This window comes from Nycticebus coucang, chromosome 16 (assembly GCF_027406575.1).
Source record: "Nycticebus coucang isolate mNycCou1 chromosome 16, mNycCou1.pri, whole genome shotgun sequence".
In the NCBI taxonomy this organism is placed as follows: domain Eukaryota; kingdom Metazoa; phylum Chordata; class Mammalia; order Primates; family Lorisidae; genus Nycticebus; species Nycticebus coucang.
The window spans coordinates 73,335,328-73,353,917 of NC_069795.1; the positions used below are offsets into that span (position 1 = coordinate 73,335,328).

The 18,590-nt window shown below is 41.2% G+C and overlaps 1 protein-coding gene across 4 annotated transcripts in view; it reads right to left on the reverse strand.

Moving 5' to 3' along the window:
* MYLK (myosin light chain kinase) overlaps positions 1-18,590 on the reverse strand; it is a 212,626-nt gene that overhangs the window by 98,060 nt on the left and 95,976 nt on the right. The gene's annotated exons all lie outside the window — the stretch shown is intronic.

The following is an 18,590-nucleotide window of genomic DNA, read 5'->3' on the forward strand; positions in this document are numbered from 1 at the left end:
TGCTAAGGTTCATACCAGAAATTGAAAGCTAACAGAGAGTGTTTGGGGGCCCTGGAGGTCATCAGGGACAAAATGTGCTCCATCTATCTGCTTGGCAAGACAATGCTGTTGCCTGAGAGCAGGGAACAAACAATAAGACCTCTGCAGAGCCATGTCCAATCTAGGCTCTGGTTCCTCCAGAGAACTTCCGGGGGGGGGGGGGAGCTAACACTTGGCATCTTATAAAATTTTGTTCCTTAAATTTTATTAATACTTTTTGGATAAGTGATACTCACATGGCACAAAATTCAAGAGTATCTATAAAATGTCCCTCCCACCCCTGTCACCTGGCCCTAACTATCGTTCTCCAGAGGCAGCCATTTTTCAGTTTTTTGTTTACCTTGCCCAAGACAATTTGTGCATATGATACATAGAAGCAAATAGGTATTTTCAAAATTTTCTTTATATTTAAAAAATAAAACACACCATACACAATGAATATGGAGGGCATCTTGTTTTTTAACTTTATAGTTTGATGTCACTTGTAAAACAGAACTGAAGAGCTTCCCTATCATTCTCTATAGTTGTGTGGTGCTCCCTGACCATCCTATGAGATTTTAAGCACCCCAAGGAAGCCAAAGACACTACACTCAATATAAAGGCTAAAATTAAAAAGGCAGATCATCCCAAGCACTGGAAGTGGTGAGGATGTGCAGCAACTTGCAACTCTCATGCACTGCTGGTGGGAGTGTAAAGTGGTACATGGTCTTTGGCAAACAGTTTGGCAGTTCCTTCAAAAGTTAAACGTATACTTCCCCTATGATCAGTCATTCTATTAGGTATTTACCCAAGAGAAATGGAAGTACATAGTCATACAAAGACTTGCATACAAACATTCTTAGCGAATTTATTCACAATAGCCCCCAAATGAAAATGCCCCGATATCTATCAGCATGTGAATAAATATACCATGATATATCCCATACAATGGAATAGTATATGGCAACAAAAAGAAGGAACTATCAAGAGATGCCGGGCGGTGCCTGTGGCTCAAGCAGTAGGGCGCCAATCCCATATGCCGGAGGTGGCGGGTTCAAACCCAGCCCCGGCCAAAAACCACAAAAAAAAAAAAAGAGATGCCATGACAGGGAAGAATGTCATAATAATTATGTTGAATGAAAGGAGCCAGACAGAAAAAGAGTGTATATTCGATGATTCCATTTAGAACAAATTCTTGAAAATGCAAAGTACAGTGATAGAAAGCAGATCAGGGGTTGTGTGCGGCAGGAGACCAGGAAACATTTAGGGGTGACTGAGAAGTTCCTTTAAAGAAATCATGGTGAAGGGTCCATTCATGTGTACATATGTCAAAACTAATCAAATTAAATGCCTTAAATATATACAGTTTATTGTAAAAACTGGGAGAAAAAAAGTCAGCCTCTTTGAGAAAAGGAGGGGAAGTATGCCAGTGAGTCGAGGATGAAAACTGGGCTGTGTGCAGGGCTTGCCCCTCACTTCCATTCAGTCCCCTTTGGAGACAGATTAACAAATAGGACTTTTGGCTCAGCACCTGTGGCTCAAGTGGCTAAGGCGCCAGCCACATATACCTGAGCTGGTGGGTTCGAATCCAGCCTGGGCCCGCCAAACAACAATGATGGCTGCAACCAAAAAAAAAAAAAAAATATATATATATATATATATATATATAGCTGGGCGTTGTGGCAGATGCCTATAGTCCCAGCTACTTGGGAGGCAGAGGCAGGAGAATTGCTTGAGCCAGGAGTTGGAGGTTGTTGTGAGCTGTGATGCCACAGCACTCTACCCAAGGTGACAGCTTGAGGCTCTGTCTCAAAAAAAAAAAGAAAACCAAATAAGACTTTCAACACTTCTCCACCTGGGCTCTGAACCTGCCTCCAGGGACTGAAGGGGAGGGACCACAGAGTGCCCTGCTGGTGGTCTCCTTCCCATGCAGGCAGCCCTGGGGCAGGATGCACTCACACCTGCCCAGCCGCTGGACTTTCCCAGGCCGGGCAGCCCTAAGATTCAATAATTCCCTTTTAATTTTTTTATTTTGGGCAGGAGCAGTGGTTGAGATGGGGAGGGCTATGATATCTCTAACTTAAACTCTCTAAGTTTTCGGGGAAAGGGCCTCTGGCATTTTGGGTTCTTACAAGCAGAGGGCCACAGATATTTTTCAGACCTTCTTCAGGAAGCGGGGCCAGGGGGATGTGCTGCCAGGGTGTGCGATGTATCTGGGCAAGGCCCAACTCCAAACCTGCCACTGAAAACAAAGCCAGGCCCATTGCAGAGCTCTCCAAGCTCAGTCTCTGGGAATGTGGATGAGAAGAAGCTGGTAAGGCCCAGGAGGCTGGAGGAAAACTGCCCCTTAAGCAGGTGTAGTCTGAAGAGCACAGAGCCCAAGTTCAAGAGCAGGTAACCCCAGGGTCCCCATAGAAGAGGGGATTCTCAGGCTCCTGCTGCCCTCCATGGCCCTCACGTAGGCATTAAGCCTTTGGTGAAGGGCAAGAGGGGGCCTTGGCAGAATGCCCTGGGAGTGGGCTTGGGGACCCCCGTGTTGGACTTGCCTATATCTATCTCGATTCTCTGATGGGGCTGCAGCAGTTAGCAAAGCTGGCTGCCTCGGGAGAGTTGAGGAATTTCCTGTCTTGCACATACTGAGAAGGCATGAGGCTAGAGGACAAAATGTTTTCGCCCCTCCCGAGTACTCCTTGTTCCCCGCTGTCTGCAATTTCAGCCCTGGTCTCCAGCCTCACAGAACACCACAACGATGTGCTCTAGCTCCTAGGAGCTGTAGGATGCCAGCATCTCCAGCTCATGCTCCTTTAAGCTGGTGGCAGTCTGTTCTTTGGCCCCATCCTCCTCGTTTTTTCCCATAGACCCTATTTCCTGGGCTGGGGCTTTGGCAAAGCCAAGTTACCCTGTGGTCTCAGGCACTGGGGACTAAAAATCTATCAGCTCCTCCCTCCCCTGGGAACTCAGAAGCGTGTATGAGAGTGTTGCTTCTCATGGGCTCTCTGTTAGCCTGTGTCTATCTGCAGCTGCGGAGGGGACAGTGGGGCCTCACTGGAAACGTAGGATCTGGGGCCAGATTCTGGCCTCAGGCAGGTCCCTGCATCTGAAACTCAACTTCTTCATCTGTCTCTCGGGTGGTCATAGTATCATCACAGGACTTTGGGGAGTTTTAGACGTGTGGAAATACTTTGTGCCACTATTCACTATCAATGAGAACACGTCACGTGTACAAGGCTGGCACGACAACCAATTCAAACCTATCCACTCCGGCTCAATTACTCCTGGGGTTTATTGGCAGTAAAAGAACCAATGGAGACTGGGCCCTCCCCCACACATTACACACTTCATTTCATAGGACCTGAGGCAACTACTGTTAGGAATACAAATGTGTTGCTTAAAAACACTGTGAGGGGGTGGCACCTATGGCTCAGTGAGTAGGGCGTCGTCCCCACATACCCAGGGTGGCGGGTTCAAACCCAGCCCCTGCCAAACTACAACAACAACAAATAATAAAACTTGATGAAAAAAAAAAACACTGTGAGATGTATCTCAAAGTAAATAGAGAACCAGCTTTCTTGGCACCCCTGAGAGGAGATGAGTAAGAGAGACTGAACTTGGGGGAACTGACCCACAGGCAGACAGACAGTGCCAAGTGTTTCCCATTGCCTCCGACCTTATTCTTTGTTCCCCAAGGCCCTATGGTATGAATGAAGGAAAGAACAAAAGGATTGGGAGTAAACGTTCAGAAAGAATCCATTCTCAGATCTGCAGGTTGGGTTGTGTTTATATGGCCCTCCCAGCAGGTACATGGTGGGTCACATGGACCGTGAATCCAGACCAGCACACAGCTGAGTCACCCAAGCATTCAAGTGCCCCAAATTCTTCATACTTGGGAGGCTGAGGCAAGAGAATCACGTAAGCCCAAGAGTTTGAGGTTGCTGTGAGCTGACACCACAGAGCTCTACTGAGGGCGACATAGTGAGATCCTCTCTCTCTCTCAAAAAAAGGAAGTATAAAAATCAATGTCTTTTTTTTACTTTCCCAGGCCAACTGACTTCTTTGGCTGAGTAAGCTCGCCCCCCAAGCCCACTCCCTGGGATCAAGGAGCCAGGCAAGTTGTGGGCAAGCAACTTCCTTTAAGCAGCCCCAGAAAAGCAAGCCTAACGAGAACCCTGCCACCAGAGTCCCGTCTTGTCCCCACTGTGCTGAGAAAGAGGCCAGGACAAAGAGACTTAATTAAGGTGAAGAAGCTTTCCTAGGTCATGAGCTAGTATAGGCAGACAAGGCCATGTTGTTATGTGGGTGTCTTTTCAAGGGGAATCACAGAGCCTATGGTGAACTCTCCATAAGAACAAACATATTGTCAACTGACTCACATCCTAGAACAGTGATTTTTCAACTAGTTGCAAAAGTCTGTAAAGATCACGAATTAAATTATTTTTGAAAGAAATTCAAAGCACAGTAAGTATATTCTTTTTTTTTTTAACTCTTCTTTTTGATCAACATAATTTAAGTGTGCCAAAGTTTCACTATAGGTTCAAGCTGCTGTGAGATCAAAAAGGTAAAAAAACATAGTCCTAGGCTGCAGGAGGTGGCTCCCCTCCTGCTTGTATTGCTACCACTCTGGGAGGCTGAGGCAAGTGAATTGCTTGAGCTCAGGAGTTCGAGATCAGCCTGAGTGAGAGCGAGACTCTGTCTCTAAAAATAGCAGGGCGTTGTGGTGGGCGCCTGTAGTCCCAGCTACTCGGGAGGCTGAGACAAGAGGATCACTTGAGCCCAGGAGTTTGAGACTGCCACAGCACTGTACTGAGGTCAACATAAAAACACCATCCTAGACCCTGGATAACCAAGAGAAATTAAAGCAAAGGAGAGAAAAGCCAGGTAAAAGAAAAAAGCAACATGTGTGTGTTTCAATTCAACCCAAAGCCAAACAAATTATTTTGGCTCATCTGTGGCCTATCATTTCACGCTCACTCTTGTGTGAACCTACATAAAATAAGAGACAGATGGAAATGGATGTGTTTAACTCATGGCTCTTGCGGTGTGATGAGGCAAGCTTCCCAGCCTCAGCGTTCCTCCCATAGACTGATGATGATAATACAGTACTGATAAATGTAAGGTACACACCAGTGTAATGCCTGGTAACATTGCAGGCTTTCGATGACTAAAAAGGGTAACACATGTAAGACACCTAGAACAGTACCTAGTACATAAGATGTATAAAAGCTTGGCTTGGTGCCTGTAGCACAGTGGTTACAGTGCCAGCTACATGCACCGAGGCTGGCGGGTTCAAGCCCAGCCCGGGTCAGCTAAACAACAATGACAGCTGCAACAAAAAAATAGCCAGGCCTTGTGGGCATTGTGGCAGGCGCCTGTAGTCCCAGCTACTTGGGAGGTTGAGGCAAGAGAATAGCTTAAGCCCAAGAGTTTAAGGTTGCTGTGAGTTGTGATGCCACGGCACTCTACCAAGGGCAACTTAATGAGACTCTCTCTGGAAAAAAAAAAAAAGTATAAAAATCAGTATATTGATTTTGTATGGCCAAAATGGTTGGCCAATTATATGGCCAACTGACTTTTTTGGCTGAGCAAACTTGCCCTGACAATAACTACAATGAGAAAAGTTCTCCAAACCAGGACTTCGACATATAATCAGACAGAAAGGGAATTAACAGCAGCTAGTGAGATAAAATTTTCATGATTCCTTATAAAATTCCAGGATTCTAAAGGATGTTCTCAGCTCATTTGGTGCTACCATCAACATCCTCAGAGGCATGGTGCAGACCCCGACCCTATTTAACAGCAGAGGGAACTAAGACGCAGAGAGGAAAGCTTGCCTGTCCCAAGACTCTGAGGCTGAAATGGCACCAGGGATGGGGGTGCAGCTAGCCAAGTCCTGAGAACAGAGGCAGGGGAACTTTCTGTCATGAGGCATGTTTGTGCTCATGCCAGAGCCACCCGTGAGCCACAACATGACTTCTCTGCAATTGTCCTTCAGTACTGTCCTGGGTGCAGGCCCAGGGCCTGAGGCTTGAGTCCCCAGTGGCAGTGCTGTCTCAGGGAGCCTGAGCTGCTTCCACTGGGGAGAGTACACACTGGCCATGGCACACAAATAACAAGGGACCCAATGACAGAATTGCTACGCAGCTCAAGTGGGGCCAGACTACACATGCCTCAGGCTTTCCCACCGCTGTGCCTCCCCCTGTCTGCAGAGACCACCCTAGACAGGGCCTGCGTTCGGGAGTCCAGAGAGGCCGAGTCTCCTTCATTGGCTGGTCTAAGACTAAAGATCTAACGCAAATTTATCTGTGGCCCTGGTACTTGGCATTGGCCATTGTCTCTCCACTTGCTTGCTGACTCCATCCTTAAACTGACTGTCACTGTTCCGTTTTGAGAGAATGGCAAAGAGTCAGGCCTGTCCTCTAATGGGAAAGACAAGAGCTCAGACTAAGGATAAACTGCTTATAAGGCAGTTCACTGAAAAGTGAACGTGACGCCATATACAGCAGACTAAAGCTGTCCATAGGCCTTAAGAAAGGGAAGAAAGTAGGAGAAAGAAAAGAATAGAGAGAGGAGAGAGGGAATGGGGAAGGAAAAGAAAAGCAGGGGAGAGAAAGAGAGACAGACACTCACACACCTCTTTATGATCCTACTAACCCACACACTTTTTCCTTCCTGGCCATTTTTGCTCTGTTTTTGACTCATCAGAAGCTATGTTTTTTTTATTCCATATTGTTACCAGTGGTTTTTATAATATAGTTTCTCACTGATATCTGGGTTTGTTTGTTTGTTTGTTTATTTATTTATTTATTTACAGAGTCTCACTCAGTTGCCCTGGGGTTGAGTGTCATGGTGTGATCATAGCTCACAGCAACCTCAAACTCTTGAGCTCAAGAGATCCTCTTCCCTCAGACTCCCGAATAGCTGGGGCTACAGGTTCCTCCAAAATTCCCAGCTAGTTTTTCGAATATTTGAAAGTAGAAAACAGGGTCTCATTCTTTCCCAGGCTGGTCTCGAACTCCTGAGCCCAAGCAAGCCACCCACCTTGGCCTCTTACAGTGCCAGGATTACAGGAGAGAGCCACTGTGCTTAGCCTGATAACTGGGTTTAAATACACCTCACATCACTGAGACTCAAGAATTTCACACATAAGTTAAGGGTAAAATACAGACTCCTGGAGACACCCCCCCCTTTTTTTTCTTTTTTTTTGGAGACCCCTTTTGATTCATGGTCTGGGTCCAGGCAACTGTACCTCTGAGGATCATCTATAGCATTTGTTAACTGTTTATTTATCAAGGGTCACTATTCCACAGCCCACATACTCAGTTCAGGATGACAGATACTGACAAACATCTATGTAAATCAACACAAAGAAATTCTTAATATTCTAAAATCAGTTTGCGCTCTTTTTTTAAATTTCGGGTTAATGTGGGTACAAACGACCGAATCACAATATTTGAATTTGTTAGGTCGAGTCTCTCTTGTAGCTATGTCCTGCACCCAAAAGGTGTAACATACACTCCTAATTGTGCCCATTCAGTGGGAGCACCCCAACCTCCCCCCCTTTCTTGTTCCCCCTCCCCCTAACTTGAATTGAAATGAGTTTTTCTCCTATGTGGGTGTGAATTACATCATCTACTGGCTTCATATTAGTAGTGACTACATTGGATATTTGCTTTTCCATTCTTGTGATACTTTACTGAGAAGAATGTTTCAACACCATCCAGGTTAACACAAAAGATGTGAAGTCACCATCTTTTTTATGGCTGAATAGTACTCCATGGTATGCATATACCAAAGTTTGTTAATCCATTCATCAGTTGATGAGCATTTAGGTTGTTTCCACATCTTGGGGATTGTAAATTGAGCTGCAATAAACAGCTATTGCATATGTCCTTATGATAAAATGATTTTTTTTTCCTTCTGGTAGGTGTCTAGTAGTGAGATTGCAGGCTCCAATGGGAGATCTAATTTGAGTTCTTTGAGGATTCTCCATACCTTTTTCCAAAGAGGCTATATTAGTTTGCAGTCTCACCAACAGTGTCAAAGTGTTCCCCTCTTTCCACATCCACATCAGCATTTGCAATTTTGGGACTTTGTGATGTGCGTTAATCTCACTGGGGTTAGGCAATATCTCAGGGTAGTTTTGATTTGTGTTTCTCTGATGATTGGGGCAACAAGCATTTTTTCATATCTTTGTTAGCCATTCTTCTTCCTCAGAGAAGGCTCTGTTCATTTCTCTTGCCCAGTGATAGATGGGACTATTAGCTTTTTGTTGTTGTTGTTGATTAACTTGAGTTATCTATAAATCCTATTTATCAAGCCTTTGTCAGATTCATAATATGTAATTATATTTTCTCATTCTGAAGGTTGTTTATTTGCTTTGATTATTATGTTCTTAGTTGTGCAGAAGATTTTCAGTTTAATTAAGTCCCATTTGTTAATTTTTTGTTGTTGCAATTGCCAGGAAAGTCTTCTTCATAAAATCTTTCCCCAGGCAGACATCTTCAAGAGTTTTTCCCACACTTTCTTTAGGATTTTTATTATTTCATGCCTTAGATTTAAATCTTTTATCCATCTCGAATCAATTGTTTTAAGTGGTGAAAGGTACAAGTCAAGTTTCAGTCTTTTACATGTGGTTATCCAGTTGTGCCAGCACCATTTATTAAATAGGGATTCTTTTCTCCACTGTATGCTTTTGTTTGTTTTATCAAATATCAGACGGCAACTAGAGACTGGTTTAATCTCTTGGTTCTCCATTCTGTTCCAAATGTCTATGTCTCTATTTTTGTGCTAATACCATTCTGTTTTGATTGCTGTGGACTTGTAAAATGCCTAAAGTCTGGTAGGGTGATGCCTCTGGCTTTGTTGTTATTATTAAGAATTGCCTTGGCTATACATTGTTGTTGTTGTTGTTGTTGTTGTCATCGTTGTTTGGTTCCATATGAAATGAAGAACTATTTTTTCCAAATCTTGAAGGTATGATGTTGGTATTTTAATGGGGATTCCATTGAATCTGTAGATTGCTTTGGGAAGTACAGACATTTTAACAATGTTGATGCTTCCCAGCCTGGAGCCTGGTATGCTCTTCCACTTGTTAATGTCTTCTGCTATTTCTTTTCTTAGGGTTTCATAATAATCTTTGAACAGATCTTCCAGGTATTTTGTTAGGCATATTCCTAATTCATTTTCTTTGAAGCTACTGTAAAGGGAATTGTGTCTCTGATGAGTTTCTCAACTTGGCTGTTATTGGCATATACAAAGGCTGCTGATTTGTGTACACTGATTTTATACCCTGAGATGTTATTTCTTGATCACTTCTAGGAGTCTTGTGGTCGAGTCTCTGGGGTCCTCTAAGTATAAGATCATATTATCGGCAATGAGTGAGAGTTTGACATCCTATGCTCCCATTTGTATGCCCTTTACTTTCTTGCCTGATCACATTGGCTAGAACTTCCAGAACTATGTTGAACAATAGTGGCAATAGTGGACATCCTTGTCTGGTTCCAGTTCTAAATGGAAAAACTTTTAGTTTTACTCCATTCAGTATGATATTAGCTGTGGGTTTGTTGTAGATGGCTTCAATCAGCTTAAAAAATGTGTCATCTATGCCTATATTCTTGAGTATTATTGTTAGAAAAGGATGCTGAATTATATAAAATGCTTTTCTGCATCTATTGAACAGATCATATGGTCCTTGTTTTTGCTTCTATTGATATGGTGAATTACATTTATGGATTTGCATATGTTAAACCAGTCTTACATCCCTGGGATGAAGTGTACTTGATCATGATGTATAATTTTTTTAATGTATAGCTGTAATCTACTGGAAGATTTTGTTGAGTATTTTTGCATCTATATTCATTAGTGAAGTTGGTCTGTAGTTCTCCTTTTTAGTTGGATCTTTTCCTGGTTTGGTTATCAGGGTGATGTTTGCTTCATGGAATGTGTTGGGGAAGATGCCTTCCTTCTCAGTGTTGAAATAGTTTCTGCACTATGGATAGAAGCTCTTCTTTGAAGGTTTGATAGAATTTTGGTGTGATGTCATCTGGTCTAGGGCATTTTTTTTTTTGGTTGGAAGATTTTGTATTGTTTCTTTGATCTTGATGCATGATATTGGTCTCTTCAAGACATCTATTTCGTCTTGGTTAAGGCTAGGGAGAGGGTGTGATTCTAGGTATTGGTCTACTTCCTCCACATTGTCAAATTTTGGGCATAGAGGTTTTTGTAGTAGTCAGAGATCTAGTCTCTTGTACGTGTTGTTATTTCCGCCTTTTCATTTCCTATTATAGTTACTAGAGATTTTACTTTTCTGTTTCTACCTACTCTGGCCAACAGTTTATCAATTTTATTTATTTTTTTGAAGAACCAACTCTGTGTTTTATGAATTTTCTGAATAATTCTTTTGTTTTCAATTTCATTAATTTCTGACTTAATTTTGGTTATTTCTTTTCTTCTGCTGGGTTTGGTATTAGAATTTTTTTCCTTTTCCATTTCCTTAAGATGATTTATTAGGTTGTTGATGTGCTCTCTTCCTGTTTTTTTGGATGTAGGCAGCTAATGAGATAAATTTCCCTCTGAAGACTGCTTTTGCAGTATCCCACAAAGTTGAGTCACTTGTAGCTTCATTGTTATTATGTTTGAGGATTTTAATAATTTCTTCCTTTATCTCTTTCTTGACCCAACTGTCATTCAGCATAAGGTTGTTTAATTTCCATACCTTTGTGTGGAGATGATAGTTTTTGTTGGAGTGAATTCCACCTTTGTTGCCTTGTAGTCTGAGAAGATATACTGTATAATTTCAATTCTTTTAATTTTGTTGAGGTTTGATTTGTATGCTAAGATATGGTCTATTTTGCAAAATGTTCCATGGGCTGATGAGAAGAATGTTTATTTCGTAGCTTTGGGATGGTGTATACATATACATATATGGTTCTGTATATGTCTATGAAGCCCATCTGATCTAGAGTCATATTTAAGTCCTTTGTATCTTTGCTTAGTTTCTGTTTAGAGGATCTATCCAGTGCTGTCAGAGGGGTGTTAAAGTCCCCAGCTATTGTGGTGGTATGGGAAATCATATTGTTCAGACCAATCAAGGTCTGTTTCATAAATCTGGGTGCATTTGAGTTGAGTGCATAAATAGTTAGAATTGAAATGTCCTCTTGTTGTGCCTTGACCAGTATGAAGTGATCCAGTTTGTACTCTTAAGACATCAGCCTTCTTTATCTCCTCAAAATACTTCAGGAATCATAATTTCTGTAGAAATCTGTATATGCCTTTTTTCTTAGTTTAGTCACAGCAAACTTACAGAGAACTGCAACTCTCTGGGATATAATGAATGCTCCAACATTGTGAAATTGCAGAGGCCCGGCCAGGAGGCCATGCATCTGAGGTTTGGTTAAAGCACTGGAAGGCGTGCTAGTTACTGTCTTTGACGGGTGTGCCAACCTCAGCATGCCCTTAACAGCTGATGGAGAAATGAACTACAACAAGTCGTTTTTGATGACAGCTCCTAGTTATGAAACTAAACATTAAGCTATGGCTCTAGTGAAGCAAAAACACCAGACAAATGACCTCTCAGGTTGCAGGGCAGCAAGCAGAAAGTACAGGGCTGAAACAGGTAGACATTTGATTCTGCTGCTTATTGGCTGTGGGCAGCTGACTTAACCTCTCTGAGCATCATCTTTCTCCATTTGTAAAAGTGGAGTTAATTCAAAAGCATCAAGTGGAAAAATATATATACAATGTATTCAGTACTACTATGAAACCAATTTATAATCACTCACACTTTCATATGAAAAATGAATCACAATTATAGCCCAGGATGAAGGATGGAAGGGGAGGGAGAGGGGAAGGGAGGGGTGTGGGTTAGTAGGAGACCACACCTAGGGAGCATATTACAAGTACAAGTTGGATCTATCAGGTGTAGAACACAAATGTCTTAACACTGTAATTGGGTAAATGAGGTGAAGGCTATGTTAATTAGTAGGATGTAAGCACTCCAATTTGTACAAATAATCAACACACTGAATCTCATAATGGCATAAATGCATTCATGATCTATGTACAAATAACTTAATAAAGAAAAAAAAGCATCAAGTGGAACTGTTAGAGAACTAAATTTTAAAAAGCCAGTTTTCAAGCCAATTAGACTTTTCTATCGGAAAAAAAAGTTCCTTCTTAAAAACATTAATTGATAGAGGTTTTAGTTTAAAAACACTGGCATGGGCTCAGCTCCCATAGCTCAGTGAGTAGGGTGCCAGCCATGTGCACCGGAGCTGGCGGGTTTGAGCCTGACCCACTGCAATCAAAAACATGGCTGGGCATTGTGGCGGGCACTTGTAATCCCAGCTACTCAGGAGGCTGAGTCTGGGGAATTGCTTGAGCCCAGGAGTTTGAGGTTACTGGGAGCTGTGTTACTTGGTAGAGTACACCATGGTACTCTATCGAGGGCAACATAGTGAGACTCTGTCTCAAAAAATAAAAAAATAAAATAAAAAGAATTAAAAACACTGACGTGAATTAATGATACTCAGCATGACATTCTGGAAAGCTCTTAAACATTCACATGACGAGAGCGGTTTGCTACCTTTCACACTAATTTTTCTTATCCAATAACCAGTAAAACCTGTTACTCAAACCAGTGTCATGAGCAAGGCCTTTAGCTCCTTTTGAACTTGACATTAGAAACCCACAACAGCCTTTGTCCTAGTGATCCCTGAGTCCCATGATCTCCGAGTCTCCTTCTATACCAGTGTTTTTACATTCTTTATCTCACAGAACATTTAAACCTATAGTTAAACTTCCTTAGTACACTTAAATTATGTTGATCAAAAAAAAAAAAAGAAAAGAAAGAGAAAAGAATATACTTACTGTACTATGAACTTCCTTCAAAATTAATTTAATCAATGATCTTTACAAATTTTTGTGGCACAACTAGGATCCTCTCATGGAACACAGTTGAAAATCACTGCTCTACGCTATAATAATTTCCTTGTTCTTCCTTTCACAGCCCTTCCTTTTCTTTATATGAATTTAGCAGGAAAAACAACTCAGTTTTTAATTTCTCCTTAAAAGTGCTTTTTTATGGGTCCAAATTTGCATTCAACACACATTTGTCTTCATCTACTGAAGATTTTCTCTAGGCTTTAACCATGAACTATTTTCCTTAGTTGCTACAATGCAAAATACCATTCCAACAGCAAATCTGATTCACTCCAAACCCTGTTATTCTCTGGAAATTCAATAAATCACCAACTGAGGGGGAAGTTCTGGAATCAGAGTCCTCTCCTCTTTCTTTATTTGGAGCTCAAAATCCAGCATGATCCAGGGATCACACACCAGCCTCCTCCCTTCCCTAAATTCCAGGACTCATCAAAGGAGGGTTACTTTCTCCCAGCTGAAGTGCAACCTGGCCCCTTCCTATTCCAGGGTGTTTATGCAAACTGTAAATCCCCAGGAAGGTCTCTGAATTCGCTTTCAAAACAAGTCTGTCTCCTAACAAAACACAAATCTACTTGGAGGGTCAGCAAAATGGCCACTTTCATGGCATAAAAAAGGCTTCTTTAGCCTATAGGCTTTCTCTTTTTTGGCCTTCATTCCTCCCACTGGCTTCTCTAAAACCTAAGTAAATGGGAAAAGAAGAGTGCAAGGTAAAGAATGAAGGGAACAATAATATAAGCAGTCCCCAAAACTATCTCTGACCAGTAATGACAGGGTTGCAAGGTGGGAAGCAGGGATCACTGCAACCACAGCCTTGTTACTGTCTTAGAAGTTATAATCAACTTCTAAACATAAAGGTTTAGCATCCAAACCACCCAATGTTCCCTCGAAGTGAGAGCCTAGAAACCACACTCGCCATCACACTGTCATCACATGGGTCACACTCAGCCCTTAGGAACACAACGCTGTGATTCTGGATGGCATTCTTGTCCAAGGACTCCAAGTAAGTGGTGCCTATGACCTTCTATAGGCTGTAGAAGCAGACAGTTATCCATCTCTGTAATGTGCAATTAGTAAAATGAGGCTCAAATTCTACAATAGGGGCACAAATGTACACACAAACAGTTGAAGGACTTTCTGCAACATGAAGAACCCACAAGGTACACGAATCTAATTCAGTACTCAACCTACATAGAACTAAAGTACTGATTACAAGCTGACGTAACCTTTAATTAATTGCTTGCCTTCTAGGAGTTTAAAACTTGTGGGCAGATGTTCTGAATGGACTAAGGTTCTTAAAATTACAAAAAGGCAGGTTAAAATCAATATTTATTCTTCTTCAATAAATTTCTCTTTAGTCATCATGAGTATTCTCTTTAGCCAACATAAGTATTTTAAAAATTGTCAGTGTTTTTAAACTCACGGAGGGCAGGCTCCTACCTTATACTAACTAGACTATGTAGCATCCAAAGTCCCTGTGTATAACTTGGGTAGAGAAGAGGAAGTGGCTGGAAGCAGCCCCCCAGGGTGTCTGGTGGTAGACAGTAGAACCAAGCTGTGGCTCTACTGATGCTTTCGAAATTATTATCTTCATTAGGGCTTCTGCACCAAAACAAATACTCTAATAAACACGCTTTTGAATTTTCTCTTTTATTCTAGAGATCAGCCTTTTTCTTTGTAAATTACACATTCTTTGTCCTTAGGAGTCTGTAATAGGCCCAGCAGGCTTTCAGTTAAATAAACAGACCATTAGGCTGAGAAACTGTGTCAAAATAGGCACAATTGGTAGGTTATAAATAAATCTAGTCACTTAAGAATTTTAGCCTTGAAAAATAGACTTCAGAAGGAAGTAAATGAAAATACAATCTAGCCCAAAGAAGTTCCCCACCAATGACAGTTAAGACACAGTGGAATATTCACTCTCTTCCAGATCTTCCTGGGCTCTGCTGGAATTTGGATTAATCATTCTTTAGGTTCCATCTTCAGTCAGGAGGGAAGACTTTCACTGCCTGGTTAACTACTGGGGATTAGTTTTTGGGGAGGAAGAAAGAAATATCAGGGACTCTTAAAAGGGAATTTGTGGGTTTCTAGCACAGTCTAATGAGCACCAAGCCCCCAGAAAAGCTCAAGAATGCCTCCCTGCCCTGGGGCGGGGTGGGGGGTTCCAACTACCTCAGACTGCTCTCTCATTCACTCACTGAACACAGGCAGGCCCTGCTCTGCACACAGGAGTAAGATGTGGTCTCTCCCTGCAAGGAGCTTACCGTCTGCAGGGAAGACAAACAATTAGAGTAAAATTAGAGTACATTTTCACAGAATAAAATGCTTTCTCCTTACCAGGAGCCCTGCAAGACATATCCTGCCTCTACCTCTGAACTCACTTCTGTCACTCTATCTGTTCACTGTGCACCTCCCACAGTGGCTATCTGGCTGTTCATAGAATAGACCAACCTCACCCCCCAACTCTGGGACTTGGTGCTTGCTGTACTGCCTGGAGGACTTTTCCTAATTTACTGAAGTCTTCTGAGGCTTTCTTTGTTACAACAATAAAAAAGTACCCCTTGCATCCCTCTCTATTTCCATACCCTGCTTCTTTTCTTTCTTTCTTTTTTTTAATTATTAAATCATAGCTGTATACATTAATGAGATCATGAGGCACCATACACTGGTTTTATAGACTATTTGACACATTCTCATCACACTGGTTAACATAGCCTTCCTGGCATTTTCTTAGTTATTGTGTTAAGACATTTATATTCTACATTTACTAAGTTTCACATGTACCCTTGTAAGATGCACCACATGTGTAATCCCACCAATCACCCTTCCTCTGCCCATCCTCCCCCTCCCTCCCCTCCCTCTCCCCCTTCCCCATATTCTTAGGTTATAACTGGGTTATACCTTTCATATGAAAGCCATAAATTAGTTTCACAGTAGGGCTGAGTACATTGGATACTTTTTCTTCCATTCTTGAGATACTTTACTAAGAAGAATATGTTCCAGCTCCATCCATGTAAACATGAAAGAGGTAAAGTCTCCATCTTTCTTTAAGGCTGCATAATATTCCATGGTGTACCTATACCACAATTTATTAATCCATTCGTGGATCAATAGGCACTTGGGCTTTTTCCATGACTTATTAATTATGAATAGGGCTGCAATAAACATTCTGGTACAAATATCTTTCTGGAGATGTGCTTTTTGGTCTTCTGGGTATATGCCTAGTAGAGGAATTATAGGATTGAATGGCAGATCTATTTTTAGATCTCTAAGTGTTCTCCAAAAATCTTTCCAAAAGGAATGAATTAATTTGCATTCCCACCAGCAGTGTAGAAGTGTTCCCTTTTCTCCACATCCACACCAACATCTCTGGTCTTGGGATTTTGTGATTTGGGCTAATCTTACTAGAGTTAGATGATATCTCAAAGTAGTTTTGATTTGCATTTTTCAGATGATTAAGGATGATGAGCATTTTTTCATATGTCTGTACGCCATGTGCCTGTCTTCTTCAGAAAAGTTTCTCTTCAAGTCCCTTGCCCAGCCTGCGATGGGATCACTTGCTCTTTTCTTGCTAATATGTTTGAATTTTCTGTGGATTCTGATTATTAAACCTTTCTCGGAAACATAACCTGCAAATATCTTCTCCCATTCTGAGGGCTGTTTGCTTTATTTACTGTGTTCTTGGCTGTGCAGAAGCTTTTTAGTTTGATCAGGTCCTAATAGTGTATTCTGATGCTGCTTCAATTGCCCGGGGGGGTCCTCCTCATAAAATATTTGCCCAGGCTGATTTCTTCAAGAGTTTTCCCTGAGCTTTCTTCTAGTATTTTTAGAGTTTCATGTCTTAAGTTTAAATCTTTAATCCCAGTGAGAGTCTGTCTTAGTTAATGGTGAAAGGTGTGGGTCCACTTTCAGTCTTCTACAGGTCACCAGCCAGTTCACCCAGCACCATTTGTTAAATAGGGAATCTTTTCCCCACTGAATGTTTTCAATTGGCTTGTCAAAGATCAAATAACGGTAAGTAGCTGGGTTCATCTCTTGGTTCTCTATTCTGTTCCAGACATCTACCTCTCTGCTTTTGTGCCAGTACCATGCTGTTTTGATCACTATTGATTTACAGTATAGTCTGAGGTCTGGTAGCATGATTCCTCCTGCTTTGTTTTTATTTCTGAGTAATGTCTTGGCTATTCGAGGTTTTTTCTGATTCCATATGAAACGAAGTACTATTTTTTCAAGATCTTTAAAGTATGACAGTGGAGCTTTGATAGGGATTGCATTAAAATTGTATATTGCTTTGGGTAGTATGGACATTTTAACAATGTTGATTCTTCCCAGCCATGAGCATAGTATGTTTTTCCATTTGTTAACATTTCCAGCTATTTCTTTTCTTAGAGTTTCATAGTTCTCTTTATAGAGATCTTTCATGTCCTTTGTTAGAGAAACTCCCAAATATTTCATCTTCTTGGCACTACTGTGAATGGAATAGAGTCCTTAACTGTTTTTTCAGCTTGACTATTGTTGGTATATATAAAGGCTACCGATTTATGAATGTTGATTTTATAACCTGAGACGCTGCTGTATTCCTTGATCACTTAAAAGAGTTTTGTAGTAGAATCCCTGGTGTTTTCTAGATATACAATCATATCTGCAAAGAAAGTTTGATCTCTTCTGACCCTATATGGATACCCTTGATTGCCTTTTCTTCCCTAATTGCAATGGCTAAAACTTCCATTACAATGTTAAAGAGCAGTAGAGACAATGGGCAGCCTTGTGTGGTTCCTGATCTGAGTGGAAATGATTTCAATTTAACTCCATTCAATATGATATTGGCTGTGGGTTTGCTGCAGATGGCCTCTATCAAATTAAGAAATGTCCCTTCTATACCAATTTTCTTAAGTGTTCTGATCATGAAGGGATGCTGGATATTATCAAAAGCTTTTTCTGCATCGATTGAGAGAATCATATGGTCTTTGTTTTTTTATTTGTTTATGTGCTGAATTATAGATTTATGGATGTTGAACCAGCCTTGAGACCCTGGGATAAAACCGACTTGGTCATGATGTATAATTTGTTTGATGTGTTGCTAGATTCTGTTTGTTAGGATCTTGTTGAATATTTTTGCATCTGTGTTCATTAGTGATATTGTTCTATAATTTTCTTTTCTTGTTGGGTCTTTTCCTGGTTTGGGGATCAGGGTGATGTTTGCTTCACAGAACGTGTTGGGTAGTCTTCCTTCTTTTTCTACATTTTGGAACAGGTTGAGTAATATAGGTACTAGTTCCTCTTTATAGGTTTGGTAGAATTCTGACATGAAGCCATCTGGTCCCGGGCTTTTCTTTTTAGGGAGATTTTGTATGGTTGATGCTATTTCAGAACTTGATATTGGCCTGTTTAACATTTCCACTTGATTCTGGCTAAGTCTTGGAAGGTGACGTGCTTCCAAGTATTGGTCAATTTCCTTCAGATTTTCATGTTTCTGAGAATAAAGTTTCTTGTAATATTCATTAGGGATTTTTTGAATTTCTGAGGAGTCTGTTGTTATTTCGTCTTTGTCATTTCTGATTGATGAGATTAGAAATTTTACTCTTTTTTTCCTGGTTAGGTTAGCCAAAGGTTTATCTATTTTATTGACCTTTTCAAAA